General features: G+C 35.3%; 1 pseudogene; it reads right to left on the bottom strand.

Annotated features, from left to right (window-relative positions):
* Positions 1–1,714: 1,714 nt before the first annotated feature.
* LOC131072809 (oxysterol-binding protein-related protein 4B-like) lies at positions 1,715–7,333 on the bottom strand (annotated as a pseudogene).
* Between the last annotated feature and the right edge of the window lie 483 nt (positions 7,334–7,816).

Raw genomic sequence — 7,816 nt, 5'->3', positions numbered from 1 at the left:
TCAAAATCTTGTAGATATAGATGTAGAACAAGATCAAAAGGCATTTAAAATGTGATAATAGGTTTATTGTAGCTATCTTCAAAGAGGAAGTGAATATGCTCAATTATGTCCAAATATTTGTAATGTTTAACTCAATAAATAACTTTACAATGAATAGAAAAAAAATATCCCACAAAGTTAAAACTTAAAGACTAGTAACATCTTGTTGAACTAAACTAGTTGTTGAATATGTAGAGAGGTGGAGGAGACAGGAGCTCATCATAGATCCCATGAACCAAGTGGATGAAAGTTCATATAGGTTCAAGTGCCCAAACTTCTTATTTATTTCTTCCACTCTAGATGCATGAGTGTAAACCAATAAATGGTATTATTCGAGTAATTAGGACATTAAGTAATTATTTAAATAGGTGCTTTTTCATTTTATATTTAATTAGGCTAAATTGATAGCTTAAGTTGTCTTGTTCACCACAATTGTGACACTTGGCATTAGCTAATTTAATCTTTCTGGTTTATCGTAGGGTTTCATTTATCCTTTCATAAGAATTCATTCATTCATGGTAACATAATTCTTTCGTGCAATCAATTTAGAATTCTCATGTATTTTAGCATATTATTCTTCCTTGATCTCCATTTTGTTGTAGGTGGTCTACTTGCAGATAATTCTTGGCTTGTGAGGTTTAATCATCAATTTCTAAATGGTAGTAGAGAAGATGAACTGATTTCATGCCCAACTTCTTAAGGGATCTAGCCTTGAGAGAATTTTCTATGCATTTTGGGCTCAAACAAAGTTGTCATTGCATTTGCAACGTCCCGAAACCTATGGATTGGTTGTTGTTTCATCAAAATCCAACAGTTAAAGTTTTGGGCTAATTTGCCAAGGACATGAAAATTGAGCCAAGATCAAGTGGCCAACAAAAAATCTAGGCACTTTGGGGCAAAATAGACCTTGGCATCTTGCTTAGAGAGCCAAAACCACTATAATCACCAATTCAAATGCTAATTTTTGTCACAAAAAATGCAAAAATCCATTGGAATCAATTTGTAAATAGATAAATATTGGCTTGCATGCATGGACAAGTGCCAACAAGACTACATATAAGATAAAACATTAATAGAAAGCAAACATATAGTCTAGGTTTGCTACATGGTGAAAGAACTAAAGCTTAGAAACATGGTAAGTGCATCTTGAAACATACTAAGGGAGTGAATAGTAGAATGATCATGAAACATAAAATTAAAATTCCAAAATAAGTAATTCTTGATACTACAACAGCGCGTACACACACTGAATTGTTATCTTTGTTAATTCAAATTATTTGAAAACAATAAAAGAGTTTGACTTAGGTTCAAGGAAGTTTCACAGTTAATGTTCATGTAGCAAACTCCCCAAGGTAAGTAACACCAAGTTTAAAATGTAACTATCAATACAAGTGGAAGGGATTCAAAGTTGTGCAGAAAGAAAAGATAATTGTGCCAATGTGGACAAAATTATGTGTAGATATGTGAAAGGATATGGTAGATATCAAATGATAGATCAGCAAAACCCTACAACCTAAATGTGATACCAAAATTCTAGATCCAATTATTGAGCACTTCTACACAATCAAGTCAACATCATTAATAACACAACATTATCAAAAATCATTGTTTGTATAATATTATACTAAAATAAACACAACCTATACATAATGATCTAGTCCTAATAATATATCTCTTCATTTTTAAACATGGCAAATACTTGCAGAGAAAATGCCCAAGAAATGGGTGTATAAAAGATTTTGAGTTTCCTGCAGAATATCTCTATTGATTTTATGGTACAATAATTGGAGCTGGTGAAACAAATCTTGGCCTATGCAAATAGTCCCATCCATCTCCTTTTCTGACGAAGTGCTTTGGAATCCATGATATTCCACCACTTTCCCTCTGTCTTGTAAGATTTCGTTGTTCTTCTTCCACTGTTGTTTTAGCTTCTGCAGCGCTACTCCAATCTCCATTCAAAATCCCCTTGCTCACCTCCGACCAAACCAGAGCTGATTCTGTTGGGGCAATTCCCTATCATGATTCATCCACATGTTATCCTTGATTTATATAAATCAAAGCATATAATGGGGAGCCATTATATGCATATATGAGATGTAACACTAAATTTGTTAAACATAAAATCAATATAACAATCGCATATAAATTTGTAATATTGCTGAACTAAAAAAATCACTGAAATAAAATGACAGTTGTAAGGACAAGAATGTACCATTTCTTACTGTTACACCACAATCCATAGGCAACCACTTGAATAACTAAAATTGTTTCAACCTGTACCAAGCTTGTGATAAGGAATGCTCTCTCAATACGTTGTCTAAAATAGAATGTAAGCTCTGCTCTGTAATAAAGAGAGGGGGATCAATAATTGAATGGTTGTGATGGTATATCAAATGTGGTTGACAGTATTTTGGCGACCTAATTGATAGTTATATGCCTCATGTGTTGAATTCCCTTGTAATCTTGTGTTGTACCTGTTGTTTTGGAATAGAGAATGAAGTTTCAATTCAAACAGGTGGTCTTACCTTGCTGTTTAAGAATGTATACAATACAGAGCTCATGTTACAGTGAATCTTCTGAGCACTTGTGTATAAACAAAGACTTTACAAAATGAAGTTTTGTGCCAAGGGGATACTTTGGATCAGGATATGGAGATCCTTGAGTATTTGCAATTTGGTTTTGGTTTAGACAGTTGTACTGGTGACTACCATGATGGCTATGCATGTTAAAGATGGGTCCATTTTAATGGAATACACTCTTTGATAAATGATTCAGGGAAACGAATCATGCATGAACTCTAAACAGCACTGGAAATAAGGAAATGATATTGGGAGATGTAAACAATTCTAATAAGTCAACATCTTCTGAACTTAACCAGATTTGTTGTCATGAGTGTACTCTGGGTATCTGATAGCAAATGCAATCAGTTGCTGTCAAGCCAAAATCAACATGCTTATGTTAAAAATGTAAACCCACGAAAATCTTGGAAAACATACTTTTGGTTGGAATAGAATAGCTATCAGAAAGGATTGAACATGTCAGAACAAAATTTTGCCCTTAATTGGTTTGTTTTGAAACACTCCCTTTAATGATCTTACCACTCTTGTGGCAAGTGTTCTTCAAAGTGGAGCAGTATAACAAATAATAAGAGGCTTTGGACCTGAATAATTGAGTTCCAATAGTTCTCAAGTAGATTGTTTTTACTATATCTTTGACCATGGAGTTTTTGAGTTCTGCAACATTTGGGTTTCAATTTGAATAGACAGTTCTTCAGTAGAAGCTTCTTATCTTGCTGCTTGTGGTTTTAGCATATTGTGGTAGGAATTTCGATGATGGACTCATTTGCTACCATTTAGGGGTTCATATTTCAAGACAACAAACATGGGTAATGCTCTCACTTTCTTCAAAGCCCATTGTATTTTTAGAATTAATAATAGTATATTTTCTTCTGCTTCAATTCAACTGAATTTATTTAATTTCAACCTTGATATGCGGAGGACCTCTAAGGAACTATAAGAGGACCTATGTATCACGTCCCTGTCCTGATTCTCTGCACAACATTATTTTGGAAGGACTAGGCCTCTTTGACAGTGATGTGGATGTTGAGCAATAAAAACAGAATAGCAATCAAGAAATAACAGAACACACAGCTGATTGTTTGGTCAAATGGGCTTCTGATCATAGACAGGGCTGGAATATAGTGGATAAGGGGTAGTTATCTCCTGAAATGTCTCATGTGTTGGATACTTGGTGGATACTGAGAGGGTTGTGTACTTTTCCTCTGCTGAGCTTGTGGCCTTTCTGACTTTGTATCTCTTTATTTGATTGAATAAACTTTTACCCCTCTTTTAGTAAACTGACAAATCAAATTATCTGATTTATCAATTTATGACTATATCCACCAAAACGCAGGAAAATAATTTTTTTATTACTTATATGTTGCAGCGGATACAAAGATTTTACCATAATGAATACAAATGTTTTCCAGTATCCAAATATGTAGAGACAACAGATACACGAAGAGGCAGCGATAATAGTACTGAAGATTTTTTAACAGAACTTATGACTACATCCACAGAAAACGCAAGAGAATATCTTTTATTACTTATTTGTTGCAGAAGATAGAGAGTTTTTATCATAAAAATATAAATGTTTTTCAGTCTCCAAATATGCAGAGACAGCAGATAAATGAAGAGGCAGGGAAAAGAGTACTGAAGATTGTTGAACAGAACTTATGGCTACATCCATGGAAAAGCAGGACAATATCTTTTATTACTTAATTGTTGCAGCAGATACAGAGTTTCTATCGTCATGAATACAAATGTTTTTAAGTCTTTAGATATGTAAGGACCGAAGATAAACAAAGAGGCAGGGAAGGAGTACTAAAGATTTTTTAACAGAACTTAAGGCTACATCCATGGGAAAAGCAAGACAACCCATGACAATATCTTTTGTTACTTAATATCTTTTGTTACTTATATGTTGCAGTAGATACAGAGATTTTATTATTATGAATATACATGGTTTTCAGTCTCCAAATATGTAGAGTACTGAAGATTATTGAACAGAATTTATGACTACATCTACTTAGCTTGCAACCTCATTTGCAAAACCTTCAACAGGTGTTGTGTCTTATGAACCATTCATTAGAGAGCCCCTTTAGCTCATCAATTGATAAGTAGGAGGTATTTTCCACAGCAAGTCAAACTATGATATTGCTATCAGGGTTCAACTATGTAGTTTTTGAGTCAAACTCATTGACCCATGTTTCATGAGTAGTGGTTCACAAGAACCCATCTCTCATGAGAATGAATAATTCACTTTGCACTAATTGCATCTAGGTGATGCTCACAGGGGTGAAGCATTGGGAGCATCACCTAGATGCAATTAGTGCTAAGTGAATCATTCATTCTCATGAGAGATGGGTTCCCAATGCTTCACCCCTGTGAGCATCACCTAGATGCAATTAGTGCTAAGTGAATCATTCATTCTCATGAGAGATGGGTTCTTGTGAACCACTACTCATGAAACATGGGTCAATGAGTTTGACTTGATGTGGAAAATACCTCCTGCTTATCAATATCTTTTATTATTTATTTATTGCAGCCGATACAGAGTTTTTATCATAATGAATACAAATGTTTTCCAGTCTTCAAATATGTAGAGACAACATATAAACGAAGAGGCAGGGAAAATAGTACTGAAGATTGTTGCACAGAACTTATGGCTGCATCTACGGGAAAAGTTTTTGTTGCAGCAGATGCAGAGTTTCTATCATAAAAATGTTTTTAAGTCTCCAAATTTGTAGAGACAGAAGATAAACGAAGAGGCAGGGAAAGGTGTCCTGAAGATTGTTGAAAACAACTTATGCTAGTCACAATAGCGTGAGCTAAAGATGCAGCAGTCTCAAAGTCAAATGGAGATTATTGCATGTCAAATGTTATGTCTACCATATGTAAGATCATATTCATCCAACTGACTTTTGTATCTCAAAATCATGGAATACTGCGTTCGCACTTTCAGGGCTGCTCTGTTTTTCTGCAAACTTATTCCAAAGGTACCATATGTCTGGAAATCCTTGTATCTTTATGTCATGCAAGCATGCTTAAAGAACTACATCAGTGCAAGTGAGTTCCTTGCTAAGAATCCATGTTCATGCACATTGCCAAGGGAGTACGAAAGTCAAACAATATACGAGAGACAGTGAAACATTATTAAGCTGGTAACTGAGATTTCTGGAGAACATCAGAGTAATTTGAAACCTTACCTCCTCGTTATGAATGATGGGAGTTTTCAAATTTGAAATGACTTCCTTTGCATCGTATATTACGCTTGTCTTTCCCGTGCTAATGTTTTTCAGCGTAACAGTTCTGTAATAAATATCATTAGTATAGAATGCTTCAATATAGAAAAAACCATTCCATACTCATATTTTGCGAAGTAAATTTAGGCTTACCCATCCCAAGCTCCATTTAGCTCATAGAGTACATCTTGAGGAGAGAAGCATCGGCCAATACTTCCACATATTTTAGTGTTGGGTCCCTTGAGACCAAAGAAGGATTTTCCCTTGTATGATAAGTTCGCCTTCAACCCAGTTTGCCTGCACTGGATTTCTACATTACCAATCCATTCAATTGTTGGGAAGGGAAAGAAATTTATGCGCAGCTGAGGACAATTCATCTCATAGGTTTCGCCAAATTCCAGCAGCTTCAGTTCTCTTTTCCCATGCACTTTAACTTCAATTGATCTTCCTGTACCCATTAATAAAACTTGAAATAACTATAGAATATTAACTAGAACAAATGAGAATGGGAAAAAAATATATTGAACTTATATTGTTCATGTTTGTTTACCATAGAATTGGGGTTGAGGATAATGCCACCAATTCAATTCCAGATTTTGGGATTCATTGTGTTGCATGCAAGGCACTTACAGGTGGATGATGTGATACCTGCCATTCAAATGACTACTCTTTTAATCCAGATATCAATATTGATGATCAATTTCACTGAAGAAACTAAAAGAGTTTATCAGAAGACAATAACTCGGCAATACCTGTTCAAGAAGCACATTGAGGTTCCCAGAGGAGACATGGTGAGTTTCTCCAAGAATGGGATTGTATGGAGCTTTCCCAAAGATTGGAGGTCTGGTAATAGAGATACTCCATGCAACCACAGAATTGAACCTTTCAAGAGCAGTTTCTCCTTGTGCACACTTACTTAGTAAGTCTTGGGAATAGCAGTACACACTCTCCCCAAAAAGTTGGAGCTGTGATTTGGGGACATTGAACTGTGGAGGTAGCTGCAATACCCATCACAATATTCAAAGAAAATTGTTGTGTTGGAAGTATTCATACACAATAAGATAAGTACACAATACCTGGAACTTGGTTAGATCAGAGCCTGGTCTGATACATTTGAATAGATTCAAAATTCTGGTCACAATGTTTTGTTGCCTCTGTCCTTCCAGCCCATATCTCAACTCGCCATCAAGGGACAAAGGAGTTGTGAGTACTACATCAGTACCAGCTGAAGGTTCTGTAGAGCTATCAATTCTTGTTGCCATCTGTTCAAAATGCTAATACAAGAATAGTTGTTTCTTTCTTGTTCTTACAAGAAATCAGAGAATCTAGTTAAATCATTTTTTTTTGCCTGTATGTGGGATTCTAAAGCAGGCAAACAAATACCTTAGATGTTATAAAGGATTCTTGTGTCCAGTAAGGATAAACCCAACCAAGAAGTAGAGAATACCGTCAGGCTAAAACATACCAGATAACTCAACCCAGATTAGTAAAACGAAATGTTTCAGAGAATTTACAACTAGATATTCAAAGGTATCTTTTATTTGAGATGGACAAACTGATTTTAATCAATGATCCACAATCAAAACAAGACAATTAAAACACTTTTATCTGTTAATTTTTTTTCGCTCGTTGGTTGTACTGGGTTGCGTCTTCGTACAGCGTGTTAGCCACAGGTTAGTCAATCGCAGTCGTTAATTGCAAAATCGACAGTATAAAATGCACGATAATCAATCTGTACTGTCATTTTAGAACCAGATTAGACGTGTCCGTTGTAGTGAAGGTGAAGAGAAATACTACATGAGTTAATACAGTACTTTGAAAGCTCTTTTTCCATACATTTTCGTACGCAAATACCATTACTTGTAAGCAGGTGGGAGGCTACTGGACAGCTATTCCATTTATCCAACGTCCCATCTGCAGAGGAAAAATTGCAGCCTGCAGGTAAGTGCCCAACATACAAAATTTTGATTAGGT

Source organism: Cryptomeria japonica, chromosome 5 (assembly GCF_030272615.1).
Source record: "Cryptomeria japonica chromosome 5, Sugi_1.0, whole genome shotgun sequence".
NCBI lineage: Eukaryota > Viridiplantae > Streptophyta > Pinopsida > Cupressales > Cupressaceae > Cryptomeria > Cryptomeria japonica.
The sequence above is the reverse complement of the archived record's forward strand: the minus strand, read 5'-3'. Positions and strand labels throughout refer to the sequence as shown.